Below are 19226 nucleotides of genomic sequence, written 5' to 3'. Positions count from 1 at the left end.
TGATCGATGCTCTCTTGTGCGATGAGAAGCCGACCATCATGGAGGTGCGGGATTGGAAACGGCTACAGATGCAGGCGGTGAGTACCATCTGCATGTACCTGGCGGATGAGGTGGTGATCCATGTGCTGAGCGAGACTTTCTCGATGGTGCTGTGGTCGAAGCTCGAGGAGTTGTACATGGCGAAGTCTCTCACCAATACTCTTTTCCTCTGGAGGCAGTTTTACCAATTGCGGATGACTGAGGGACAGAGCGTGCAGGAGCATTTGAGCCACTTCCAGAAGATCCTCACCGACCTTCTCAGCGTTGGCGAGAATGTTGAGGAGAAGACCAGGGCACTGGTTTTGCTGGCGTCGCTTCCCCCTTCATACGAGTCCTTGGTGACTGCTCTTTTAGTGGGGAAGAGCACTATCAAGATGGACGAGGTCACCGCGGCGATACTCCAGAACGAGGTTCTCAGGAGGGAGAACCCAGCTTCGAGCTCAGGTGGTGATAGCTCAGCTTTGGTGGCTTCTGGAGGTGCAAGAGGTGGTAGACGGTGCGACAGGAGATCGCAATGAGGGCGGTCTAAGTCCAGGAGGGACTTGAGCAAAATCAGATGTTACTGGTGTGAAGAGTTGGGGCATCTAGCCAGAGATTGTCCTCAACTTAAAAATCGGACAATGGCTGCTGTAGCGACGGCCGACAGCGATTCAGATGGAGATGTCTTGGAGATATCTGACGAGGTATCTACTTCTTCCCAGCAGTGGATATTAGATTCTGCATGCCCCTATCATGTGTGTTGCAGAGAGGAGCAGTTTGACTCCATGGAGAACAGTGAGAGCACTATATATCTGCCGGATGGATCGAGCTATGCGATCAGAGGCATTGGGACGGTCAGCTGGAGGACACATGACGGTGCAGTGAGGAGATTGGGGGAGGTCCGATACATACCCAATTTCAGGCAGAATCTTATCTCACTTAGCAGACTGGATTCGAGAGGCTACAGGATGGTAGCTGGTGGAGGAATCTTGAGGGTGCTACACGGTGATAGGATTGTGCTGGAAGGGAAGAAGGGGAGCAGAGGACATTATTACCTGGCAGGGAGCCCAGTGCGAGGTGGAGCTTCGGGAGCCAGGTGGAGCCCAGAGCGAGGTGAAGCTTCAGGAGGTGGATCGGGCACGAGACAGGAGACTCGGGAGGACGAGAGGCGACGTCGCAAGGTGAGATTCCTATTGCCGCAGGATGATGCCCCGAGCAGGTCTCAGGTCAGGAGGAGTACAGCATACGACGGAGATGGGATCAAGCAGCCTGGCTCGACTCCCATGTTTGCCCATCCATGATCAGCAGGTGATTGCCCCAGGGCATGGGGGCGAGGAGATCCAGAAGCTCTGGGAGTTTGGAGGAGGCCGAATATCGAGTCGAGGTGGAGATTGTTAGGATTTGACACCTCAAGATTCAGCCCACATTGAGCCCACAACAAGGTTCGCGGTGAAAAATGGAGTCCAACAAGACCAAGATCACCTGAATCGGAGCTCGGATGGAGGAGATACGAGCTTTTGAAGTCGGCATGAGAATCGAGGTGGCGGAGGACTGCCGGCGATCGGTGTCGGGCGGCAGCGGCACGGCTGCAGGCGGCGGCGCACGGGACGCGCGTCTCAGGCCCACGCAGGATGCGGGACCCAGGCCCGCGCGGGATGCGCGACCCAGGCCCGCGCGGGACGCACGACCCAGGCCCAGGCCCGTGCGGGACGCACGACCCAGGCCTGCTGGCCCCTTGCCCCGGTCCATCGTGGACCGGGTGGTCCACGGTGCGGTCTGTGGACCACGTGGGCGTTTCTCACGCATTTCTCACGGTCCACGGCACTATTTCGTGGATCGAAGCACGATCGGATGGCCCAGAGAGATCCCGATCTTGATCCGACGGTCCGGGGTTTTTTGGCTTTGTTTAGGACTCCTAATCCCTCTCTAATCAAATTTTAAACTTGGTTTAACCCTTTAAAAGGGCTGTGCGTGAAACAGAGAAGGTGTGCTCGGGTTTTCTCGCCGTCGTATGAATCGAGAAGAGAGAGAGAGGCGAGAGCATTGTGAGAGAAGGAGCAGGAGGCTCCTGGACAGCGATCGCCAGGCTCTTCAGGGGTTCAGGGGGGTCTCTAAGAGAGAGAGAGCTTTTGTGAGAGAAACTTCAGATGAGAGAGAATTGGGTGTACAAGGGTTGAGGGTGAGGTCTCCTCTTGTAAATTTTTTTTTTCATAGTGAAGTTTGCATGCCCTGTGGAGGCGAGCCCTTTTGTGGCTGGTCCATGTATTTTGATTGTTTTTCTTTTTTATTTTGTTTCTTCTTTCTTCCTGCTGCATCACGTTGTACTGGAAAGATCTTGAGAGGTGGTGTCTTGGCCAGACATCCACCCAACACAAGAAAATACAGAACTCTTTCTCCCAAGTCTCTCTCTCTCTTCTTCCTCTCTCTCCAGCCATCCTCCATGCCCCAGAAGCAAGAAACCCTAGGGTTTCTTGCCGCCAGGTCCATAAAAGGAAAGAAAAGCAAGGAGGCGCTAGCCCCTTCCCCCTTGCAGCCACCGACTCTCTCTCTTCTCCCTCTCTTGCAGCCACCCAAACATCAGGTCCAGGATTTGAAATCTCTTGAGAAGAGGTTGATAAAAGTTCCTCTCAGATCTGGAGTTGATCTGAGGTCATTTGAGGCATGGGTGAGATCTCCATCAACAGATCTACAGAAAAGGCTGCAGCAGGACAGATCTGCAAGGTCTGTCTCCATCTACTTTCTTCCCCATCTAGAACATCTCGATTCAAGATCTATGAATTGAAAGACCTCGATCCAGGTCTGATCTGGTTGGATATCAGATCTTGGATTTTTTAGAGGTGATTTCAGAGGCGTTCTTCATCTGGAATGAAAGGTTGATGAAGAAGACAGCAACCAGGCTGATTTCGTCAAGGGCCTTAGATCGAGTCCAGAAGTTTTTAGATCTGTTCGTTGCTAGTTCCGCTGCACCCAAGGTCTGTGGGAGGAGCCGGGATCGTGCTCCAATAGAATCAAGTCTTCTAACTAGGTTAGATCTAGGGTTAGATACAAATATGGACTAATTAGAGAAATTGACTAAATCTAATCACAAGTTGAGTTAGATTAGGTTAGAATTTCTCTAAGATCAACCTCAATAGTTGTAACTTAATCAAGTCTATATTTTTGACCATACCAAATAGACCTGATTATGGCTCAGTGGTTTAGCTCGAGTCTTTTGGTTGATCGAATCGAAACTAATCGATCAATTAGTGTCTAAGGTAAGTATAGTAATTTGATCGATGATTTTTAATTGACAGTCCACTTATCTAACTATTTCGATGGTATTTAAGGCAAGTCGATGCAGATTCTCCCACCGATCTCACTTATCTGGCCAATTTGATAGATTATCTTTTGATCAGATCACTAATTGATTTGAGTTGATCCATACCATTAAGATAAATCAGTGTAACTAATTTAGATGTCTCTAGACCAGCTTGTATCTAGTTCTCTTCATGGCTTGGTGAAGTCAATGGGAGGATTTATAACTTGCAGGTCAATTTTTTCTCTTGTTCTCAAATCATTAAATCAAATCTTCTAAATTATTAGGTCCTTAAAATGATACAGTTGTGGTGATAACTAGTTCATAGCCTCTCATTAAGGTGCATGATAATGGATCCAATAATCTAAATAGGTATTGGAGGCACCACATGCTTGGTGTCTATTGGGTATGAAAATTATCATTCATCATATGACCACCTTATTATGTCTTTCAGATCAATGGTTAGGTTGGTTGAGCCACACTCAGACTTGGCATTCATTTATTGGATGTACTTGGTATAGTCATGTTAATGGTTGGACCTAACCAGAATTTTTAATAGAGGTGCCACACGCCTACTGAAGTAATACTTGGGGCAAAACCTAACTACTAGAAATTGTTTGGAGAAATAATTGATTAAGACCTATCCATGGATGCACTAAGATTGGTCGAGCCACACTTGGGCCTGAATGTAGTCTGTGAAAATTTTAGTACCTACTAAAGAATTAATATAATTACTCGAATTAGAGATAGAGACTATCAATTCATATAAAATAGTGGAAGAACCTTTAGACTAAAGTCTATATCTTTAGGATTAAAATTATTCATATACTAATAAGCATTTGATTTTTTTTTTTAGTAATGGCCAACATACTATCGCTCCACTCGCTGTTAGACAGTGATAAGCTTACTGGACCAAACTTCGATAGCTGGTATCGAAAGTTAAAGATCATCCTAGAGCACAAGAAGATCCTGTACATGCTTACAGATCTAGCATCCGAAGAACCTACTACGAATGTACCCCATGTGATGAGAGATAATTATTTGAAGTGACTTGATGATCGCATGACTGTGCATTATATCATGAGGGTAGCCATGAATGACAAGCTTAGCCATAAGTTCAAAGATGTGCAACCAGAGGAGATATTTCAATTGTTGAATGAGTCCTTTGGCACCCCTAAGGATGTCGAGAGACATAAAACCTCTTGTACTATGTTCAATACCCGTATACGAGAGGGGGCGTCAGTCATTGATTATGTATTGTACATGATCAAGCAGATTGAACACTTAACCAAATTTGACTTTCTGTTACATGAACAGTTAGGCAAGGATGCTATCCTGAACTTGCTATCGAAATCCTACCTACCCTTCTTAGGTCATTATGGAGTGACTAAGTCTATAGTGAACTATCATGATTTGTTAAAATTGCTGTAGATATTCGAAAAAGATCATCTGCTCTAGAAGGAGCTGATGCATGAAGTGAGAGGTTCATCAACAGATCATCGTTCCTCTAAGAGATAAAAGAAGAAAAAGATGCAAAAGAGTCATACCGTCGATCCAAAGTCGAAGCAGAGCAAGAAGTCGAAAGTTGACAAAAGCCAGATAGAATGTTTCTTTTGCAAGAAGCTGGATCATTGAAAGAGAAACTATTCTACATATATAGCTTTCGTTGACCCAAACAGGTCAAAAAAGAAAAACAAGCAATCAGTTGCTATATAAGGTACTTATATGATAACTTATTGTAATTTTTCTATTTATGACACTACTATCTGGGTATTATTGAGAATAGTATCTCAAAGTCAATCGTCAGCCTATGGACGGTTGTGCTCTTTCTTGTATTAGTATATGAATTATAAATAAATAAAAATTAATTTGATATTTTTCATCATAAATTATTTCATCTTCTAATGAACTCCTGTGTTGTGGTGAAGTCTTTAGGACTATTTAGACTCGACAAAGGAGGATTTATCATTTAGTCTTTAAACCTGTTTGCGACCAAATGATATGTTGTTACCAAGATAACAATGTTTATCAAGTATAGGTCGTTGTGTGCCATATGGGTTAGTTGTCCTCTTAACTAAGGAGTGTGGAGACACTGGTATGGCATACAGGTGAGATATAAGGGTACATCTGCACTGAACATGACCAACTTCGGAGCTATTTCTGCTGTCAAAATTTGCTCCGATGGGATATGGGTATAAATATCCCTTCGACCTGAGACCACCATGGTGACTTGCAAGCAACTCACTGCACTTAGGCACTGGACTATCTGAATTTCTAATTCAGTGACGGAAGGCTGCTGGGTGTATTCAAGTACTTGACTTGTCGGTGCGTGTGTCAAGATGGGATTGATCACTCCAGTTCAGGAGCTGTGTACAGTCGTATTTTAATTTAGTAAAATCTTGGCCAGGGTAGTCCTAGTGAGGAGTCACAGGACTGTTTGAGTTGAGCACGATTCAGATGATCTGATCAGGGTTGACAGTTTAACCCTGAGTCATCCTATACACAGGGGTCAAAAGGGATGAATTATACAGTAACCATATTCGTGTAGGTTCTGAGTGTTGTGATTATGACTATTCAACCTATCCGAATGTCGGGTACCATTGCTAGATGGTCACTTCGATTAGTACAGGAATTGGTTCCTGTGCTACCGGCTTAGGTTCGAACCTGTGGGGTCACACACATTAGAGGTTCCTATCTGATCTGATGGCTGGTAAAGAGTCCCACTGAACTGAGACTCTTCGACCAAGAGTCCTACATGTCTGGGACTCTGTGATCGAGAATCAGGATTCTCTAATCACAAGTTCTACACATTTTGGGTATCGGGGTCAAGAGTCCCACTGGTTTGAGACTCTTTGATCAATGTTTCATATCGATGGACTTTGATGCCCGATTGCCCATCGAATTTGGATTCAATATTTATGAGAGATTTAATAGTGATTTGATCACTAATTAACTCAATTTGATTGAGTAATTAATTTTGGATCATGTCCAATTGAATTGGATTCAGTTGGGTTTGATCTGATTAGGTTAAGTGTTGACCTAATCGCCAAGGTGGTTTGGTCCCTGATCTGATCAGGGGTTGGGCTTAGTCAATTCCTGATTTGATTAGGATTTTATTGAGCCTAATTAAGCCTAATTGTATTGGGTTTAATTTAGTCTAATTATGCCTAACCTATTTTAATAAGGTTGGTTCAATTAGGTTTGAACCACCTTTGATTTATCTCCCTGTGCCACCTCACTCACTTGCACCCATTTGAATTCATGAGAAATGAGTTCTCATAAATTTTTTTCCACGTAGAAGCCTTCCCATGCCCCTTCTTTGTGCACCATTTTGAATGGATAATGATAAGGTTGGTTGGCTATTCAAATTCAAAGAATGTTTGAATTTGAATGGTTAACAAATCTCTGCGCCATCCCTTTCTTTTGTGTGCCACTTCCTCCACACGAGAAAAGGTTTCTCGTGTAAACTCTCCATGCACAAAGAAGCCCACGTCCTTCCCTTCTCATGCCAAGAGTGGATAAAATTGGTTGGTTGGCATTTGAATTCAAATTCTATTTGAATTCAAGTGAGCAACCATTTATCTTTATCCTCTCACATGGTGAAAATGCTGAAAAGATGCGGTCTTGCATCATTTTAAAAAGAAGAGAAGATAGGGCGTGCGCATATCTGATCCCAGAGAAAAAATAAGGTGGTGTGAGAAGAGACTTCTATGTGAGAAAAGAAAAGAAAAGAAGAGAAAAGAAAAGAGAGAGTGGGCGTAAGTTTCTTCTGTGAGTACCCTAGAGTTTCTACCTAGGGTTCGGGAAGTGAGAAGGTGAGCTACGGTATCGTGAGCCCACCAAATTTTAGAGAGAGCTTCATCAACCTCTCAAAAATATTTGCTGATGATCTGAAGCATTTGAGGAGTCGACAGATTAAGATCGAAGGAGTTCGATCAGCATCAGCCATCGAAAGAGTTCTACAACGAACTAGCATTCGTGAGGAGCTGATCAAATCGAGAGCTTCGTGTGGATGATCCACAGAGGCCAGACATACTGTGTGGCTATATTACGATGATCAGACCTTTTTGACGGTGATCAAACTATAGCGATCGACTACTTGCACGAAGATAATGTGTTCTGAACACATAACAATAAAATATTTACTGTAGAGAATTCAAAATTTTAAATTTAAATGCATGCTATATATATCATATTTAGATCCTTGTGTAGGATTAATATATATTAATTAATTAGATTAATTAATAATTTTTACTATAAAATTATAATTTTAAAAAAATTTTAAAATTATCATTTTATCTCTGCACTGAAATTCACTTCAAATGGTATCAGAGCAGGTTCTAAAATATGATATACATTTGCATGTGTAGATTAAGTAGTAATCTAAAAGTTTAAATTTAAAATTTGAATTTAAAATTTAAAATTCAAAATTTAAAATTTAAATTTTGAAATTTGAAATTCAAAATTTAAAATTTAAAAATTTAAAATTTAAAATTTGAAATTTGAAATTTATTTAAAATTTTAAAATTGAAATTCAAAATTTAAAATTCAAAATTTGAATTTCAAAATTTTAAAATTTGAAATTTGAAATTTGTTTGAAATTTGAAATTTGAATTTTAAATTTTGAAATTGGTATATTTAGATATACTTGATCCAAGTAGCAAGTAGTCTAATTGGGTTGGTTGCCATGGTCGTCCGGTCATAAGAGAAAAGTAGGGTTTAAAGGTCCTCTCCTCCCATTCGATGGGGTTCTCCTACGGCGGTAAGGGTGCCGATACGATTATATCCCATGCAGACGAAGCAGTGAAATGACTTAATTGTAAAGGTTCAATTATAAAATTTATCATTAAATGTGAATGTGTTAGATTAGATCTAAAGGAATATTCATGATTTATTTTGATTGAGTTATTTTTTATTATGTAATTAGCAATATGATTACTATTTATGAAATGTGCTGATCCATTTGTGAAATGAGTCAACACATTTGGTGAACAAAAAATAAAACTTTTCAAATTTAAAAATTATTTTTGAAATACCAAACCCTGACCCATCAGCCCAAATACTTAATTAAAAGAATTAAGTATTGTCTAGTTGGTCTAGAATTATGAATTAAGACCTAAGATAATTGCATAAACTTGTGGGTTAATGGGTTAGATGGATTAGGTCCATAATTGGGTTAGACCTAAGGTTAGCTTAAAGAAATAGACTAAATTAGAGTAATTGGTCAAATCTAATCAAAAGTTGAATTAGATTAGGTCAAGGACACTCTAGACTCAACTCCAATGGTTGTAGTTGAATGGGTCCATGTCTTTAACTAGACCAAGATGGACTTAATTCATGGCTACACAGTGAAACCCTATTTACTAAGTTGATCAAATTAAAACTAATGAACCGATTGGTGTCTAAGGTAAGTTCGGTAGTCTGACTAGTGGTTTTTAAATGGGAGCTACTCGTATTGATTCGATCTCTGATGAGTTAATGGCATATCCCTTCCACTGATCTCACTTGCTTGGCCAACCTGGTGAGTTAGGTTTTGATTAGATCACATGGTGATTAGGGCTCACCCATGTCATTAGGTAAATCAGTGTGACTGATTTAGGTGCTCCTAATGCCGGCTTTAATTAAATCTTTTTTAATCTGACTTGGTGAAGTCAGTGGGAGGATTGAAATTGGCTGGTTAATTTCTTCTCTTCTATCCTTTCATAAAAATCCTCAAAAATTATTAGGTCCCTAAAATGATTAAGTTATAGTGATAACTAAGTCATAGCCTCCCATTAAGTGAGTGATAATGAGTCCATCAGTTTAATAATCATTGGAGGCCCAAAGGTCTGGTGCTTATTGACTAATTGAATTATCATTCATAATATGATCATTTGGTTGAGTCTTTCTGATGGTGGTCAGATTGGCTGGCCAAAGTCGGGCCTAATCATTTATTGGTCAAATTCACCAAATCAAGTCATATTAATGGTTGGACCTAACTAGATCTTTTCAGTGGAGGCCAAAGCCTACTGATTAGGTTCTAGGGCAAAATAAATTACTAGAAGTTGTTTAGAGAAATAACTGGTTATGAACCTATCTATAGATGCATATGGGTTGACCAACCAAAGTTGGGCTCGTGTGTAGTCTGTGTGGATTCTAGTACCCACTAAGAAATTAAAGTAATTTTTTGAATTAGAGGTTGAGGCTACCAGTTCGTAAAAATACTGGAAGAAACTTTAGACTAAAGTCCAAGTCTTTAGTATTAATAATTTATGTACTAATAAAGGTCTGGTTTTTCTTTATGCAGCTATGGCCACTACCCTGTCGCTCCAGTCATTATTAGATAATGACAAGCTCATGGGACCTAATTTGATAGCTGGTATCGAAAATTAAAAATCATCTTTGAGCATGAGCGGATCCTTTATGTAGTAATAGATCCAGCACCTGAGGAGCCAGCCCCGAATGCTAGAGGGACGGTCTGAGATACTTACCAGAAGTGGCTCAACGACCGCACCACCATTCGGTGCATAATGCTGGCGACAATGAATGATGAGTTTAGCCATAGGTTCGAGAATGCCCAGCCGCAGGAAATGCTTCAAATGTTGAATGACTCCTTTGGCACGCCTGACGATGTTGAAAGGCACAAAACTAGTTATGCCATTTTCAATGCTCGGATGAGGGATGGGGTCTCAGTCACTGATCATGTACTGTACATGATCGAAATGATTGAGCGCCTAAGTAAACTGGGCTTTTCCTTGCACGAGCAGCTCGGTAAGGATGTGATCCTTAATTCTTTGCCCAAGTCCTTCCTCCCCTTTCTTACTCATTTTCGGATGACAAAGCCTGCAGTGAACTACCACGGCTTGTTAGGGTTGTTGCAGAACTTTGAGAAGGACCACCAGCTCCATAAGGAGTCGGTGAATGTTGTGGGAGGGTCTTCTTCTAGTCATCGACCCTTTAAGAAAGGGAAGAAGAACAAGAAGAAGAAATATAAGAAGGTGCAGTCGCATGCTGGGACATCTGCACAGGGTCAGACCAAGAAGCGTAAGCCCGACCAGAGCCAGGTGGAGTGCTTCTTTTGCAAGAAGCAGGGGCACTAGAAGAGGAACTATCCTCTATACATTGCCTCCCTGGATCCGAACAGGCTGAAGAAGAAGCAAGGTAATTATATGATAATACCTTGCAACTTTTTCATTTGTGATACTACTGCCTGGGTATTGGATACTGAAAGCCCTTATTATATCTGTAATTCGATGCAGGGTCTGCAGGTCAGTAGGAGATTTGATGAAGGCGAGAGGTTCCTGAATGTTGGAGATGGAAGCAAAGTTTCAGTTCTAGCTTTAGGAATCATGAACCTTGTAATCAACTCTCGTAATGTAATTCTGAGTGAATGTCACTATTATCCAAGTTTTTTATTAAATATTATTTCTGTAGGCCTTTTGGCCATGTACAGTTATGAATTTTTAATAAAAAAATGTTTGCAATATCATTTTGAATAGTGTTACAATATTTGTTGGACAACTAAATAATAGAATTTACTTACTATCACAGCCTGTTAATGTGGTTCAAACCTTCGATAAACGCCCTAGAATGGACGATATGTTAGAAGTCTACCTTTGGCACTGTAGGCTAGGTCATATCAATAAGAACAGGATAAACAGGTTGGCTCAAGAAGAAATTTTTGAAGTTGGTGATTGTGAATCACTTCCAACCTGTGAGTCCTGTCTTTTTGGGAAGATGATCAAGTCACCTTTTACTGGAAAAGGTGAGCGAGCCAGTGAACTCTTGGGTCTGGTACATTCTAATGTATGTGGACCCAAGAGCTCAAGTGCAAGAGGTGGATATTTTTACTTCATAACCTTCACAGATGACCTATCGAGGTATGGGTATGTCTACTTAATGAAGCATAAGTCGGAGTCATTTGAAATGTTCAAACTATTCTGAAATGAGGTAGAAAAATAAATTGGGAAGTATATTAAAACTCTTTGATTTGATCGAGGAGGTGAATACCTTTCCAATGAGTTTCTGACATATCTTGGAGAGAATGGAATTCTCTCTCAGTGGACTCCTTCTAGAACACCATAGCATAATGGTGTGTTTGAAAGGAGGAATCGAACCTTGTTGGACATAGTTCAATCCATGATGGGATTTGCTGGTCTGTCGATCTCTCTCTGGGGATATGCGCTCGAATCGGCTTGTTACCTTCTAAATAGGGTTCCGAGTAAGTCTGTAACCAAAATGCCTTATGAGATATAGATAGGACGTAAGCCAGTACTCTCACACCTTAGGTTTGGGGGTGTCCGACTTATGTTAAACATTTAATTACGGACAAACTTGGACCTAGGTCTGACAAGTGTTATTTCATGGGGTATCCAAAAGAGACCAAAGAGTATTATTTCTACCTAGCTAATGAACAAAAGGTGTTTGTCCGCCTTAAGGCAATCTTTTTGGAAAAGAAGCTTGGTGAAGGGACTGTTGCCTCTAAGGTCGAACTTGAGGAAGTTCGGTAGGTGAAAAAATCGACACAAGTTGCTGAACCTGAACCGGATTTGATTAGATCAGATTCGGAGCCCGTTGTTCCTGCACCCTTAAGGCGGTCTGGTAGAGTACCACATCAACCAGATAGATACTATGATTTCTTGGTCCGAGACAGCGATCCTGTCGAACTTGATAAAAATGATGAGGATTCGATCACCTACATGGATGCAATGCAGAGACCTGACTCTGAGAAATGGCTAGAGGCCATGAAATCTGAAATAGAGTCCATGAAGGTCAACGATGTGTGGACATTGGTTGACCCACCCAAAGGAGTAAAACCCATAGGGTGTAAGTGGGTCTTCAAGAGGAAGAGGGGTGCAGACGGAAAGGTGGAGACCTATAAAGCCCATTTGGTTGTCAAGAGATATCATCAACGTTATGGTATAGACTATGACGAGACATTTTCTCCTGTGGCAATGCTCAAATCCATTCGGATTATGCTTGCGATAGCTGCCCATCTGGACTATGAAATCTGACAAATGGATGTGAAGACAGCTTTCCTAAATGGAGAGCTAGATGAAGAGGTGTATATGATACAACCTGAAGGGTTCACATCCACAGATGAGTCTAAGGTGTGCAGGCTACAGAGGTCTATTTATGGACTTAAACAGGCATCTCGAAGTTGGAACATATGTTTTGATAGGACGATCAAAATATATGGCTTCATTAAGAATGGAGAAGAGCCCTATATTTATAAGTGGGCTAATGGTCCAGTAGTGGTATTTCTTGTATTGTATGTGAATGATATTCTCTTAATCAGGAATGACATCCCTGCATTACAGGAAATAAAGATTTGGCTATCGTCACAATTCTCCATGAAGGATCTAGGGGAAGCTTCCTACATCCTAGGGATGAGGATCTATAGGGATAGATCTAAAAGGTTGCTTGGCTTATCCCAGTCCACGTACATTGATACTATGCTGAAAAGGTTCAGCATGGAGAATTCCAAGAAAGGCTATCTACCGATAGGTCATGGAATTTCTCTCTCGAAGAGGGATTGTTCGACAACACCTCAAGAGAGAGAGCGTATGGATAGAATTTCATATGCTTCGGCAGTGGGATCTATCATGTACGTCATGATATGTACACGACTAGATGTGGCATACTCACTGGGGGTAGTGAGTAGATATCAATCTGATCTAGGAAAAAATCACTGGAAGGTTGTTAAAACCATCCTGAAGTATTTAAGAAATATTAAGGACTAGTGGTTTGTTTATGGTGAATCAGACTTGAGACTTATAGGATTTACAGACTCTAATTTTCAGTCTGATCACGATGACAGCAAGAGTGTGTCGGGATTTATTTTTACCCTTAATGGTGGGGCTGTCTGCTGGAAGAGTTCCAAGCAGCACACTGTGGCTGATTCAGTTTGCGAGGCAGAGTATGTCGCTGCATCAGATGCTGCCAAAGAAGCGGTGTGGCTGAATAAATTCATCACTGAGCTCGGAGTAGCACCCTCCCTTGTTGGTCCAGTTCTGCTCTTCTGTGACAGCTCTGGAGCCATTGCTCAGGCGAAGGAATCGAAGGCACACCAACGAACGAAGCATATTCTGCGCCGCTACCATCTCATCCGAAAAATCATGGATCGAGGTGACATCGATCTTCAGAAGATCGATGGAAAGAAGAACCTGGCGACCCATTCACTAAAGCCATTGTGGTGAAGGAGTTTGACGACTTCAAGTCGAAGATGGGTATTAGATACTGCATCGATTGGCTTTAGGCCAAGTGGGAGATTATTGGGAATAGTGTCCCAAAGCCAATCATCAGCCTGTTGATGGTTGTGCTCTTTCTTGTATTAGTATATAAATTATAAATAAATAAAAATTATTTTGATATTTTTCATCATAAATTATTTCATCTTCTAATGAACTCTTGTGTTGTGGTGAAGTCCTTAGGACTATTTAGACTCGACAAAGAAGGATTTGTCGTTTAGTCCTTAAACCTGTTCGTGACCAAATGATACATTTTTATCAAGGATAACAATATTTATCAAGCATAGGTCATTGTGTGCCATATGGGTTGGTTGTCCTCTTAACCAAAGAGTATGGAGATACTGGTATGGCATACAGATGAGATATAAGGGTACATCTGCACTGAATGTGACCAACTCCGGAGCTATTTCTGCTGTCAAGATTTGCTCCGATGGGATATGGGTATAAATGTCCCTCCGACCTGAGACCGCCACGATGACTTGCAAGCAACTCACTGCACTTAGGCACTGGACTACCTGAATTTCTAATTCAGTGATGGAAGGCTGCTGGGTGTAGTTAAGTACTTGACTTATCGGTGCGTGTGTCAAGATGGGATTGACCACTCCAATTTTGGAGCTGTATACAGTCATGTTTCAATTTAGCAAAATCTTGGCCAGGGTAGCCCTAGTGAGGGGTCACAGGATTATTTGAGTTGAGCATGATTCGGATGATCTGATCAGGGTTGACAGTTTAACTCTGAGTCATCCTATACACAGGGGTCAAAAGAAATGAATTATATAGTAACCATATTCACGTAGGTTCTGAGTGTTGCGATTGTGACTATTCAACCTATCCGGATGTCGGGTACCATTGCTAGATGGTCACTTTGATTAGTACAGGAATTGGTTCCTGTGCTACCAGTTTAGGTTTGAACCTGCGGGGTCACACACATTAGAGGTTCCTATCTGATCTGATGGCTGGTAAAGAGTCCCACTGGATTGAAACTCTTCAACCAAGAGTCCTATATGTCTGGGACTCTGTGATTGAGAATCAAAATTCTCTGATCATGAGTTCCACACATTTTGGGTACCGGGGTCAAGAGTCCCACTGGTATGGGACTCTTCGATCAAGATTTCATATTGATGAACATTGATGCTCGATTGCCCATCGAATTTGGACTCAATATTTATGAGAGATTTAATTAGTGATTTGATTACTAATTAACTCAATTTGATTGAGTAATTATTTTTGGATCAAGTCCAATTGAATTGGATTCAGTTGGGTTTGACCCGATTAGGTTAAGAGTTGACCTAATCGCCGAGGTGGTTTGGTCCCTGATTTGATCAGGGGTTGGGCTTAGTCAATTTCTGATTTGATTAAGATTTTATTGAACCTAATTAAGCCTAATTATGTTGGGTTTAATTTAGTCTAATTGTACCTAACCTATTTTAATAAGGTTGGTTCAATTAGGTTTGAAACCACCTTTGATTTATCTCCCTGCGCCACCTCACTCACCTATGCCCATTTGAATTCACAAGAAATGAGTTCTCGTGAATTTTTTTCCATGTAGAAGCCTTCTCACGCCCCTTCTTTGTGCACCATTTTGAATGGATAATGATAAGGTTGGTTGGCTATTCAAATTCAAAGAATGTTTAAATTTGAATGGTTAACAAATCTCTGCGCCATCCCTTTCTTTTGTGCACCACTTCCTCCACACGAGAAAAGGTTTCTCGTGTAAACTCTCCATGCACAAAGAAGCCCATGCCCTTCCCTTCTCATGCCAAGAGTGGATAAAATTGGTTGGTTGGCATTTGAATTCAAATTCGATTTGAATTCAAGTGAGCAACCACTTATTTTTATCCTCTCACACGGTGAAAATGCTGAAAAGACATGGTCTTGCATCATTTTAAAAAGAAGAGAAGATAGGGTATGCACATATCTGATTCCAAAGAAAAAATAAGGTGGCATGAGAAGAGACTTCTGCGTGAGAAAAGAAAAGAAAAGAAAAGAAGAGAAAAGAAAAGAGAGAGTGGGCGCAAGTTTCTTCTATGAGTATCCTAGGGTTTCTACTTAGGGTTCGGGAAGTGAGAAGGTGAGCTACGAGTGTCATGAGCCCACCAAATTTTAGGAAGAGCTTCATCAATCTCTCAAGAATATCTGCTGATGATCCAGAGCATCCGAAGAGTCGGCAGATCAAGATCGAAGGAGTTCGATCAACATCAGCCGTCAAAAGGGTTCTGCAACGAACTAGCATTCGTGAGGAGCTGATCAGATTGGGAGCTTTGTGTAGATGATCCACAGAGGTCAGACATACTGTGTGGCTATATTGTGATGATCAAACCTTTCTGACGGTGATCAGACTACAACGATCGACTACCGCACGAAGGTAATGTGTTCTAAACACATAATAGTAAAATATTTACTATAGAGAATTTGAAATTTTAAATTTAAATGCATGCTATATATATCATATTTAGATCCTTGTATAGGGTTAATACATGTTAATTAATTAGATTAATTAATAATTTTTACTGTAATATTATAATTTTAAAAAAGTTTTAAAATTATCATTTTACCCCTGCACTGAAATTCACTTCTGGTATTGGATATCAAAAGTCTAATTAATATTTGCAATTCATTGCAGAAACTACAGGTCAGTAGGAAGTTTAGAGAAGATGAGCGGTTCCTGAACGTTGGAGATGGAAGCCTTATTTTAATTCTAGCTTTAGGAACTATGCAGCTTATTTTCGAGTCTAATCATGTCATGTTAGATGAGTATCATTATTGTCCTTTCTTTATGATGAATGTCATCTCTGTAAGCTTTTTGGTCAAACTTGATTTTAAATTTTTAATAAAAGATAATTTTTATGATATCATTGTGAATGATACTAAAATCTTGAAAGGATAATTGAAATATGGCATATACTTAATTTCACAGTCTGTTAGTGTAATGTACACATCGAACAAACATCCTAAAATAGATAATATCAGTGATATATATCTTTGACACTATAGGCTAGGTCATATAAACAAGAACAGGATAGATAGGTTGACCAAAGAGGGTATTCTCGATATCAATGATTATGAATCATTACCAACATATGAATCCTGTTTTCTTGATAAGATGACTAAGTTACCTTTTAAGAAAAAAGGAGAATGAGCCAGTGATATTCTAAGTCAAATACATAGTGATGTATGTAGACCTATGAACATAGGTATCAGAGAAGGATACTATTACTTTATTACATTTATTGACGATCTATCTAAGTATGGGTATGTCTACCTTATGAAATATAAGTCTGAATCATTTGAAATATTCAAATGATTCCGTAGTGAAGTAAAAAAATAGACTGAAAAGAGTATTAAAACTCTTCGATCAGATCAAGATGGTAAATACCTCATCAATGATTTTTGACATATCTAGAAGAGAATGAGATTCTCTCATAATAGACCTCTCTTAGAATACTACAATATAATGAGATATCTGAAAGAAGAAATCGAATACTATTAGACATGGTTCGATCCATGATGAGCTTTGTGACTCTGTCAATCTCCTTTTGGAGAATGCTCTTGATACTACCTGCTATGTGTTGAATAATATCCCTAGCATGTTTGTCAATAAAACACCATATGAGATATGGACAGGACGTAAGCCAATACTCTTACATCTTAGGATTTGGAGATGTCCGACTTATGTCAAATATTTAAAGATGGATAAGCTTAGACCTAGGTTCGATAAATGCTTGTTTGTAGGATACCCTAAGAAAATGAAAGGATATTATTTCTATCTCGTTGAAGAACAAAAATTACTTATCAGTAATAGGATATTATTTCTAAAAAGAGAGTTCTTTAGTGAAGAAACTGATGCCACTAAAATCAAACTTGGTGAAGTACGTGAGGTAGAAAAATCAACACATACAAAATTGGATTTAATTGAAGAATCAAATTTAGAGCCTATAGAGGCATCATTGAGGATTTCAGTAGAGTACCGCATCAACCGAATAGATACTATGATTTCTTGATTCGGGATGGTGATCCTATGAAACTAGATGAGAATGATGAGGATCCGATCACCTACATAGATGCTATGCAAAGGTCCGACTTCAAGAAATGACTTAATACCATGAAATCTGAGATGGAGTCCATGAAGATCAATGGTGTATGGACACATGTTGATCGATCCAAAGAGATTAAACCCATAGGGTGTAAGTGAATTTTTAAGAGAAAAAGAGGAGCGAATGGGAAGGTGAAGACTTATAAAGCTCGTCTAGTTGCCAAGGGATATCACCAGCTTTATGGTATTGACTATGATGAGATGTTCTCTCCTGTAGCAATGCTCAAGTCCATCTGAATTATACTTGCAATAGTAGTATACTTAGATTATGAGATCTGGCAAATGGATGTCAAAATCATTTTTCTTAATGGAGAGCTGAAAGAAGAGATGTATATGATACAACCTGAAGAGTTCATATACACAAATGAATCTAAAGTGTGCAAGCTAAACATATCCATTTATGGACTGAAGTAAGCATCCAAGAGTTGGAACATATGTTTTAATAAGATGATTAAAATATATAGCTTCGTTAGGAACGAAGAAGAGCCTTGCATCTACAAATAGATTAATGATTTTGTTGCCCAGCTATGCAACCCAAGAGGGGGGGTGAATTGGGTTTCTAAAAATTTTAAGCCCAACAAATGACTTATGAAGAACAAAACAATGGCTTTAAATCAATATTAATTAACTAAAGCAGTATTGCAAGGATATAATAAAGAAATAAGATAAAGCGATAAAGCACACCACAAACACAAGGATTTATAGTGGTTCGGTGCTAACCTTGCACCTACGTCCACTCCCCAAGATCCCACTTGGGAATTTTAATCCACTATCCTTTGTATTCAACCCGAATACAAAACGTCGGAAACTCCGACACTAGCTATCCCAAGCTAGAATACAGGACGTCGGAAACTCCGACCCTAGCTATCCCAAGCTAGAACACTTGTTTCCCGGGTACAAGCCAACCCAAAACACTCCGATTTCAGGTTCGGATCAACCTTTCCTTGTTTTGGAAATCCTCCAAAAAAAGAGCAAAAACTCACAAAGAGTAAGAATATTTAGAGCACAGATGAATACAAAAACAGCTCCTTAAATGAGCAAATATAACAATAAAAACTTTACTCAAATGAAGAACCCCTTTTTCAGATTTTCTCAAGATGAATGAACGGTTGAACGCTAGAGAAGAGGTTGATTGTTGATTGAAGATCTCTTGAAAGCTTTGAACGATCTCTAGATCAAGGTTGAAACGATAGGCGTGAAGAATTCTCTCCTTGAAAGATCTTTCTTTTCTCTTTCACAATCTCTCTGGTATATTGTGGATCCTCTCTCTTTTTCTATGGATATTTCTTTGATCTCAGGCTTTTTCTTGCAAATTTCAGATCCTCTCTTCTGTTCTTCTCTTTTTCCTCTCTTTTCTCTTCTCATTTGATTTCACGTTTGATCCGCTATTTAATCTGCAATTTCTTTCATCATTTAAAGCATTTTGTAGCATTAGAAGCAAGAGAAAATAATTTAGGCAGATAAAGAGCCGTTAGAGGATTTTTAGGAAGCATAAATGGCAATTAAAACGGGCAAAAAAATAGCCGTTGCTGACATTTCCCGTCGCAGGGGTCGACTCATGAGTCGACTCATGCTTCAGGAGTCGACTCAT

Source organism: Elaeis guineensis, chromosome 4, assembly GCF_000442705.2.
Source record: "Elaeis guineensis isolate ETL-2024a chromosome 4, EG11, whole genome shotgun sequence".
In the NCBI taxonomy this organism is placed as follows: Eukaryota; Viridiplantae; Streptophyta; class Magnoliopsida; order Arecales; family Arecaceae; genus Elaeis; species Elaeis guineensis.
Note: the sequence above shows the minus strand (reverse complement) of the source record.